We start from the raw sequence: 10312 nt of genomic DNA on the forward strand, positions 1-10312 counted from the left end.
TGACACGGCCAAGATTAAGGTAGTGATGCAGTGGGAGGTGCCGAGAACCCCATTCGAGATCAGAAGTTTTCTTGGCCTGACAGGTTACTACCTGAGATTTATAAGAGATTTCTCCAAGATTGCTATCCCTCTCACCAAGTTAACCCGAAAAGAATGTAGTTTTTACTTGGGTGCCTGAGCAGCATGCATCATTCGAGACTATTTGTCAGAGGTTGTGTGAGGCTCAAGTGTTAGCTCTCCCGAAGGCAGTATTGGACTTTGTAGTTTACTGTGATGCATCCATATCGGGATTAGGTGTTTTGTTGATGTAGAGAGGGCACGTGATAGCATATGCGTCGAGGCAGCTAAAGCCTCACAAGATGAGATATCCCACCTACGATTTGGAGCTGGGGGCAGTGGGATTCACCCTCAATATTTGGCATCAATACCTCTATGGTGTCCGGTGTACCATATACACGGACCATATGGTTCAGCCCAATCTGAATATGCGACAGAGGAAGTGGTTGGATGTGGTAAAGGATTACGACTTTGAGATTTTGCATCATCCTGGTAAGGCTAATGTGGTAGTTGATCCCTTAGTCATAGATCAGTGAGTACTCCGATTCGAGACATGTGTATAAGGATGACGATGATGACTCTAGTCATAGATGTCATTCGAGAAACATAAGCAGTGGCCATGAGACCAGAGAACCGCAAGAGAGAATAGGTGATCAAGCAGATTTCTGAGTATGGGACGGACGGTCAGGGGCTTATGACATACCATGGGCATACATGGGTTCCATATACGGGTGGAGCTCAACAAACTTTCATGGAGGAGGCCCATAAGTCGAGGTTTACCATTCACCCTTGGGCTACGAATATGTACATGGATTTGAAACACGACTATTGGTGGCCCTGTATGAAGAGAGATGTGACATGGATAGTTAAGAGGTGTTTGACCTATCTCAAGGTCAAGGCAGAGCACCAACGCCCACATGGCAAGTTGCAGCCTCTGGAAGTTCCTATATGGAAGTGGGAACTTATCTCCATGGATTTTTATTACCAAATTGTCGAGGACTGCGAGAGGTGTGGAGACGATCTGGGTGATTGTGGACCGATTGACAAAGAGTGCTCACTTCTTGGCTATAATTGAGAACTCTTCAGCGGAGAAGTTGGTTGAGGTCTACGTGTGAGAGGTGGGGGCTCGACATAGAGTGTCGAATTCGATAGTGTCTGACCGTGAAGTGCGTTTTACTTCCAGGTTCTAGAAGAAATTTCATGAGGAGTTGGGTACGAGACTACATTTTAGCACTGCATATCATCCACAGACGGACGGGCAGAGCGAGCGAACGATTCAGATGCTCGAAGATATGTTACGTGATTGTGATATCGACTTTCGTGGGAGTTGGGATTCCTATATACCCTTGGTTGGTTTTTCATACAACAACCATCACTCCTGTATTGGGATGTCTCTCTTTGAGCTTTTATATGGGAGGAGATGTCGAACTCCTATCTGTTGGGGGGAGGTCGAACAGAGAGTGATGGGGAGCACCGAGATAGTTCCCAAGACGACAGAGCAAATCTAGCAGGTTAGATAGAGGTTGCTGACGGACCAGAGTCGCCAAAAGAGTTACGCAAATCGAAGGCGTTCCGAGCTAGAGTTCCAGGTTGGCGACTTTGTTCTCCTGAAGGTATCCCCATGAAAAGGGTGATTCGATTCATAAAGTGGGGCAGGTTGGGCCCTCGATTCATTGGTCCTTTCAGGATGATTGCCCAAGTGGGCAAGGTAGCTTATTGGTTAGAGCTGCATAAGGAGTTGAGCCAGATTCATAAAACTTTCCATGTATCCTAGCTGAGGAAGTGTGTAGCCGACAAAACAGCAGTACTTCCTTTAGAGAACATTCAAGTTGATGATCGCATAAACTATATTGAGAGACCAGTAACACTATTGGACAAGAACGTAAAGATCTTGAGGAACAAAGAGGTGCACCTGGTTAAGGTGTAGTGGTGACATCGTAAAGGTTCAGATGGACTTGGGAGCCAAATTCCAAGATGTGTGAGCAGTACCCAGAGCTGTTTCTAAAGAATGACTTCGAGGGCGAAGTTTGATCTCAGTGGGGGAGAATTGTAACACCCCAATTCCCAGGTATGAAATTTTAGGGTTTTATGCATATTATATGTAACGCCTGTGTTTCCAGGCTTGCCATTTTTAGCAATGTAATAGTCTAGGTTAACCTCTGTAACCCGTTTTGAAATAATAAGATTGTATTATTTAAGTATTATGTGTTTTGTGCTTAATTGCTTAATTATGTGGTTTGATTAATTAAGAATAAAAATAAGCGTCAAAATTAAGTGTAAAATAAACTTAATATCTTTGAATAATGTTGTAGTAGTTGAAACGAGGTTTCCGAATATATATAGAACGCCCAAATCTGACTTCGTATGAGGAAGTTATGATTTATCGAAGTTTCGGCTTAGCGGTGTGCAGCCCGAAATACTCGATTTGAGATCGAGCGGTTTTTAGCTGAAGAAATCTAAACGAGGATCGAAGGTCTCGCTGTTGGTATCGAAGCGATAAAAAGTTAGGCGAGAACAGACGTCAAACGAAGAAGTTATGAATTTATAACGAAGTTTTTCTGTCGCGGCCTATTAAAAATAAATAATAAAAATAAAGTTAAAATTAGCCGACGGAGTCTAAACGAAAGTTGTAGAACGTGGTCTCGCCTTCGCGTGGATATAAAGAACGTCGAAAACGGAGTTCGTATGAAGAATATATGAATTTCCAAATTTTATTTAATATTTTGTATTTAAATTTAATTGGAAATTCGGAAGCATTATCCGAGGACGAGTCACCGATCTGATCCGAGGTACGCCCCCGCGTACTCCGAAGTGTCGACATTCGCAGCAAGTGGCTTCGGATGACGAATGCCATGACGATTTCGGACCAGTACGCCCCGCGTACTCCGAGTCTCCAGCCTCCTATAAATAGGATCCGAAGGCAGCCGAGTCTTTTGTTCATTTTCTCTCTTCTCTCTCCCGTTTTGCATCGTTTTGCATGTCAGAAATATCCCGAAGCCCCGGTATCATACTCGATCCCCGAGGCAAGTCCCGAGATCCGGAAGATCCCGAGAAGTGCGGTTCCCGAGCCGAAGCTCTGCTCGCGAGAAGTCGATTTTTGTGAAGATCTTTCAGATCTGCTGAGGATCACTACTTCTGCAAGTCGTAGTGCTGTCCGATCATCTTCTGATCAAGTGAGTGTATACTACCTTTCATAAACACGATAATAATACAAGTTTGGTTCGAGTGTATTAAGTATATTGTTGTTTATAAGTGTGAGTGTGTAGTTACCTTCTTCTAACACATAAATATTAAGTATTTTGTATAAAATACGTGCTATGTGTATAGTATATTGTTGTTTATATGTGTGAATGTGTATTCACTCTCTTCTATCTCATAGATATGATTTATTCTCTATGAGATATGTGTTATGTGTGTGCGTGCCTCATCTGTTATGTGGATTATGTGTTGATTAAAGCATGCTATACATGTTTTTAAACTATGTATAAAAATGTATATTTTTATCTACTAATATGTTGGGTAGAACATAGGTAGATAGTTGGTGTGTAATAAACAGATGAGAGGCCTCGTTGTTGTTTGATTTAGTTATCTAGCGGAGTTTAGATGACGACCACGGGCTATTCAAGACAGTCTTGTGGAAACATTAGCAGGTTCGCCACCTGTAGGTGTTAATGAACTTGGGTGTTCATTCGTTGTACTCCATCCCCCTCATGGTTGCCTTATTTGACTTATATTGCTGAGGAACCCCCGAAGCATGTGTTGTCGCCCCGATGAAATATTCTTAGACTAGGTCCCTTATGTTAGTTGTTTTAGGGACATAAAGTGAGAATAACGGGAATGAGTAATTGGGTTATTGTTGGTTGGTGAAAATTGAATATGATTATTTATTGTGGGTTGAAAACCCTATATGCTCACCAGGCTCCCAAGCCTGAACCACTCAGTTTTATTTGTATTACAAGAAGTGGCGCGAGGGCATGAGATGGATGAACCATCAGTTGTTTTGTTTACAAGTCTGTATATGTATATATTTGTTGAATGACTTGTAATGTTATCGTTTATGCTTATTGGTCTGTATCGGAACATGACACCCCGAGTTTTGATTATATAATGAAAAGTACATTTCTTTTATGAAATGCTTTGGTAAACATTGTTTTATCATGTTTTATTTTTGGGAACAAATTCCGCAACTCTTTAAAATCAAAAGGATTTATTCTGAAAATATTTTAAAAGCATAATTGAAAAACGGTCTTTTCTGGCCGAGATTTTGGGAATGTCACATTATACGACCTACTCAACGATTTAGGAGGCCCCAACTTGTCATGTAGAAACCAAGGAGGCCGCGTGATTTACAAAGCCTACTCGACGAGTTGGAGGACCCCAACTCGACGAGTTGGAATCAGAACATGAAACCCTAATTTTTAGGGTTTGCACCCTATTTAAAGAACCAAATGGCTTATGGCCAGTCCCCCTCATCGTCCCCTCAGTCCAGAGAAACCCTAAATTGCGCCTCATCTTCCATTTCTAGTGTGTGAGAGTTTAAAGAGTGTTCTTGGGTGTTTTCTTGAAGGAGTTGAAGTTGTTGGTGCAAAGTTGAAGGGATAAGCCTTGGATATAGGACTTTTAGTGTTGTTGCAACCATTAGAAGGTATAAAGCTGATACCTTGATCATGTCTTTGTTAGATCTCTTCTTTGGAGAGTTTATGGATATTATTAGCTTGTTTTGGGACCATACTTGGGTTTGAGTATATTCTGATGTTATAACTTCAGATCTGGGCTTCATAGGGCCTTTGTGGACTTAAAGTTTCCAACTTTATCAAGTCTTGGCCCTCCATCATGCTCTGTGTCCCATAACATGCTTTATGTGAGTGTTTTAGCCCCTTTATGTCATGCATGCTCGTAAAGTTAGAAACTTTATGTGGTATTTCAGTCCTAAGGGACCAGATCTATAGTTTGGAGCTTTAGTTTCGACTTAAAGTATCTAAAGACTATGAGACTAGGAGAAACTCGACGAGTTGCCCTGCCAAATCGACAAGTTGGGATGGGTTTTTCTTGCTTCTTGGATACTGAGCGAACTCGGCGAGTTGATAAGATAACTTAGCGAGTTGGTTTGGGTTTTTCACGATTTTCTGATAACTAAAGAAACTCAATGAGTCGGTTAGATACACTCGTCGAGTTAGGTCAACATGGATTGTTGACTTCCATTGATTTAGGGTTTTGATCAAGTTCTAGACTTTGGAGGCAATGGTGGGGTAAAATAGTCTTTTTTCCCTTCTGAGGTTTATTATGAGAGACTTAACCAACACTTTGAGGAATTTTTATATCATATTTTAATTAGAGATATAGGTGACATATGTTAGGCGGAGTCTAGACCAGCAGTTCGGGTGTGGGATTCACTTACTTTATTTCACTAGGTGAACTTTCTCACTATACTTACCTGTGTGGTAATTTATGTATGACCGGTGGGTCATATTCGTGTTATTGACCGGAGGGTCTCATTTACTTACACTTGTCGAGTTAGGTCTGTTGGATTAGGTGTTTAAGCCCATAACTATAATTGGTATGTACTTGACACGATAGTAGCATGGTCCTTTTGGGTTGCCTTCACTAGAACAATTTGATAGGATGGATATTTGAGAAAGATGTTATTTGTGATTTATTAATTTATTATATGAATAATATATTAATTGAGAAATCATATTATTTAATTGGTGTTGATCAAGAATTAATTTGGAATTAATTTAGTGATCAAAAGAGAGTGATTAAATTTACGGGGACATATTAGGTAAATCAGTAATACTTATAGTTTGGGCTAATGATCCATGTTGATTAGGGATGGACTAAACCTATATGAGAGTCCATGAAGGTTTACTCCAATGTGTTATGTCAAAAATATGGTTTATACATTACTTTCTAGGCGTTAATAGTTTTTGGTCATGTAATATGTTTTTGCAATTGTGTTTACGACCATGATGTTGTGTTTACGGCCTTGAACTGGTTCACGGGCGTGAAACCATTCATGGACCATGTTCAATATAAATAGATGTCATAGTGTTAAGTGTACAAGGATAGACTAGGAAGGCCTAGAGGAGAGATAGAGCGCGGAGCATATTGTAGAGAGAGAAAGTTAGAGAGAAGAAGAGTGTGTGTGAGAGAATCTTATGTGTTGGAGCATCAATCTTAGTGAATACATCATAGATTCATCATCTTCTTCTTCTTCTTCTATATTTTGATCTAGCATCATCCAATTGATTGGGATTCCGCACCATCAATTGGATCTGATTGATACACAAGCAGATTTGGGACTTACAGTTGGTATCAGAGCAAGGATGTATCAATAATTTTGGCCAGATCTGGAGCGTATTTGATCTTATTTTTGAAGGATTTTTGCATTTTTGGATAGCTCTTGGAAAAATAGGGGGGTTTGTTTTTTGCGTTTTTCATAAAAATGAGTTTTTGATCGAGTTTTGGAGCAAAAAGGATGTAAAACGTCATTTTTCGTAACTATTGAAAGATTCTCAGCCACTGATTGAAGGGTTCTCAGCCTCGAAAGAAGCGTTCTCGGCCCCAAGTCCGAAGAAGCTTTAACAGCCCGGAGTTCACGGTCCTCGGTGTACGGCCAGCTTTGCTCGATGACGGTCTCGCTAGTTCACGGCTTCGGACGTTCTCGGCCAGCATCCTCGCACGCGCGCATGCGTTGTCCTTGCATCAAGGATTGTTCAAAAATTAATTGGAGGTTGCCAGGACTCGAACCCGGATCACTAGCCTTCACAACCCACACATCTTACCAGTTGGGCTAGGCTGCCTCTTGTTTTAAATCTTCCCAATTTAATTCAAAAGGAGTAGTTATCTCGGTTCCTAATTTCTCATTTTTAATATATTTTGCCCAAAAATCAATTTCTTTTATTTTTAAATTCCATTTTCAACCAAAAATTTTAGTTTTTAATTTTTTACCTTTGTTTTTGACTTTTGACCATAAAAATTGACTTTGACTTTCAAGTTTGACCTTTGACTTTAAACTTTGACTTTCTCCTTTAACTTTCAAAATTTCAAATTTAGCTATTTGGTTTGACTTTTAAGCTTCACTTTTCAAGTTTGACTTTTTAAGTTTAACTTTTAAGTTTGAATTTTTAAGCTTGACTTTTAAGGTTGACTTTTGAGTTTTTAAGTCAAAGGTCAATTAAAAAAAACAATGAGTTCCTCAAACATTTTGATCAATGAAGTTTCTTGTTCTCAATCTTGCGTTAAAACTGTTAAATTTTTACGTGAGCGAATTAAATTGATAAAAAAGAGAGAACGAGGACCTTAAATATGAGAAATATGAACTAAAGAAAGACCAAAGACCATTAAAAGAGAAATTAGAGGGAAAAATCAAGGACTTCCGAAAACTGCAGGAAGATTATAGCAACAAGTGTGAATATTACAATTTCATTAACAAACAACTTGCCTATGTGACTGCCGAGGTTGACACATTGAAAAACAAATTTGAAAATGCAGATTTTAATTTGAGAAAATCTGATGTGTCAACTGAGATAGTTGCATCAATGATTGAAAAACAATCAACTTTCAAAGATAATCAAAACAAGGGTCTAGGGTATCACAATGTACCACCTCCCTTTAATGACAACTATAACCCACCCCTTGAGACCAACGAGGAAGAGACACATACTCAGTGTGGCCAACCCCCTACACCAGCTTTAGTTAAGACTGAAAAATCAGGGCCAACTGAGGGTGTTGAGATAAATAATGCTAATGTTTTTACTTCTAGTGTACGTAAAGTAGCAGAAGATGAGAACAAGGCGAACACTACTGAACAAACCAATGACTCCTTGAACTCTGAATCTATTGCTTCTGATCAACCTACTGTTGGTAAATCCAGGCCACCAAAACAAGCAAATCAGAGTGCCTGTTGCAACTATGCTTGTGGGAACAATAAGAGACAAGGCAAGGGCACGCCAACAGGGGCAGGAAGAAACAATTCCTATGTGAAGAAAAACACATGTTTTCACTGTGGAACACCTGGACACATTGCACGAAACTTCCCAAATTGCACATATGATCCCTACTACGCACAAGGATGGCAGAACGCGCAAAGAGGGAGATACTTCAAAAGAAACCCTTTAAGGCCATGTTCAAACAATGGTGACTGGAATGCACAAAAGGGCAAGAATCCGACTCCCAAGAACAAGAAGGGAATGTCGTCCAAGAAGCAAAGCTCAAGAGATGCTCCTGTGAAGCCAAGACATGTTAGGTCAAAGCCATCTCGACAGACGACTTTAAGTTCAAAAGCAAGTACCGAGGCACCCATCTGATCCAACAAGAAATGGGTTAAACCCGAATACAGATCGGTACCAAAGGTTCAATCTCCCAAATCATCTAATGCGTTTAATATTTCTTCATCTTCTGCTTGTGATAAACAGGATATGTCATGGGAGTGGGTACCTTGCGTTGATGACAAAGGTCAACTCGGTTTCAAAATGGACAGGGTTCCAAAGACCAACTGATCTCGCTCTGTGTCGAAACAACTATGGAGGGATATCGTCAGACTTTGGTTTGTTGATAGTGGTTGTTCCAGGCACATGATAGAAGGCATCTCTCAACTGTACAACACTCAAAATTTTGTTGGAGAGTATGTGTATTTTGTGGGAAAGGAAGAAAGGAAAGGATCACACATGGGGTTTGTGCTTAATGATGTGAAGAATTTTCGGATCTGTTCTAAGATTATGTATGCTGTTCTCAGACCTTCTGAATGCAAATTCAATCGGTGACTTATGGTTTGAGTTTTCTTCTCGATACTCCTAAGTTTTTCTCTTACATTGATTCATTTCAAAGACAATTTTTTTAATTTCCTTATATGTCTTTCTTTAGTAAGAGTTATTGGGAAGTGATATAAAGTCTAGTGCTAAAGGGCAATCTGAAATTCATGTAATGCATGAAAGCCGAATTGTCTAGACTTTGTGTTCAATGTGTTGGTAGGTACAAAGGATTCAAGGACTAGACATAGATTGACACTGAAAGGACTTGACAGTAAGGACTTAGATAGTTCTATTTGGATTGACCATATGACGCTTGGATAGATTGAGAACCTGCTAAAGATGAGAACCTGCGAGATACACTAAAAGTTAATTATCTAAAATTGTGGCTCAACATTTCCTTGATGTATGGACTCATGTCCTTGATGTATGGACTCATGTCCTTAATTCCGGTACTGATAGGATGACTGGGGGGGGGGGGGGGGTTCTGATAAAGTAGGTATGTAGGAAATTATTTTCTTGCTTTCTATCTGCCAGTCATATGTTGCTTCCTTTGTGTGATTGGAACATATCTGACCTAGAATGCAACATATGCAACTCCATCTCTATGCATACCCTTATCTATGCAATTCTTTCTACATGTTATCCATATGTTGTACCCTCTGCGTGATCGGAAGATCCAACCTGGGACACAACATATGCACCTTACTATCTTTATAACCCTCTATCTCTGTTAGTCATATGTTGTTCCCTCTGCGTGATTAGAAGACATCCGCCGTGGGATACAACATATGCACTTCTATATCTGACTTCTTTCTTAATGATTGAATGATCACCTAAAGTAAGGAGTTCTTTGGAAGTTCTTGATTTTCGGGGTATGTCGGGAAGTGAGGAACATGTTTTAGTGCATCTAAAATTGAACCATTTAATAGGTTATATAGATCTCGCTGCTGAACTTAAGTGGACAACAATATCCTTGGTCGTCGTCAGCCAAATGGTCCATTTAGGAATGTATATCACAATGACTTGTCATTTATAATCTGTCAGATCTGTCCATACCCTTTGTGTTTAAGTGGACCACAACATCGGTGATTGACCAGATCTAGACATGTAGGTGTGTGCTGATAAACGATATTGAATTGTTTGACAACTTTGATCCCAATTATTATATTTTTCGTAAATTTGTTCATAGTTTTCCTCCATGCACAAATTTACGGGGATAATTAAAAATTTTAAAAACCAAACAAAAATCAGAAAACCAAAAATCCAAAAATAGTGTTATTTCTATTTTATTTCTTTTTTAGAAAAATCCAAAAATCCAAAAATATTTTTATTTCTGTTTTATTTTTATTTTTTTTTCAGAAAATATGAAAAATCCATAAAAATATTGTGAGCTAAGTTTCTTTTATTTTTGTTTTTATCTCAAATTTCCTTTGTCTTGAAAAGTGAATTCATATGTAGATAAGACTCATGGAGACTGTATCGAGATTTTCTGAGCCAAGGCT

Source organism: Lactuca sativa, chromosome 5, assembly GCF_002870075.4.
Source record: "Lactuca sativa cultivar Salinas chromosome 5, Lsat_Salinas_v11, whole genome shotgun sequence".
Lineage (NCBI taxonomy): Eukaryota > Viridiplantae > Streptophyta > Magnoliopsida > Asterales > Asteraceae > Lactuca > Lactuca sativa.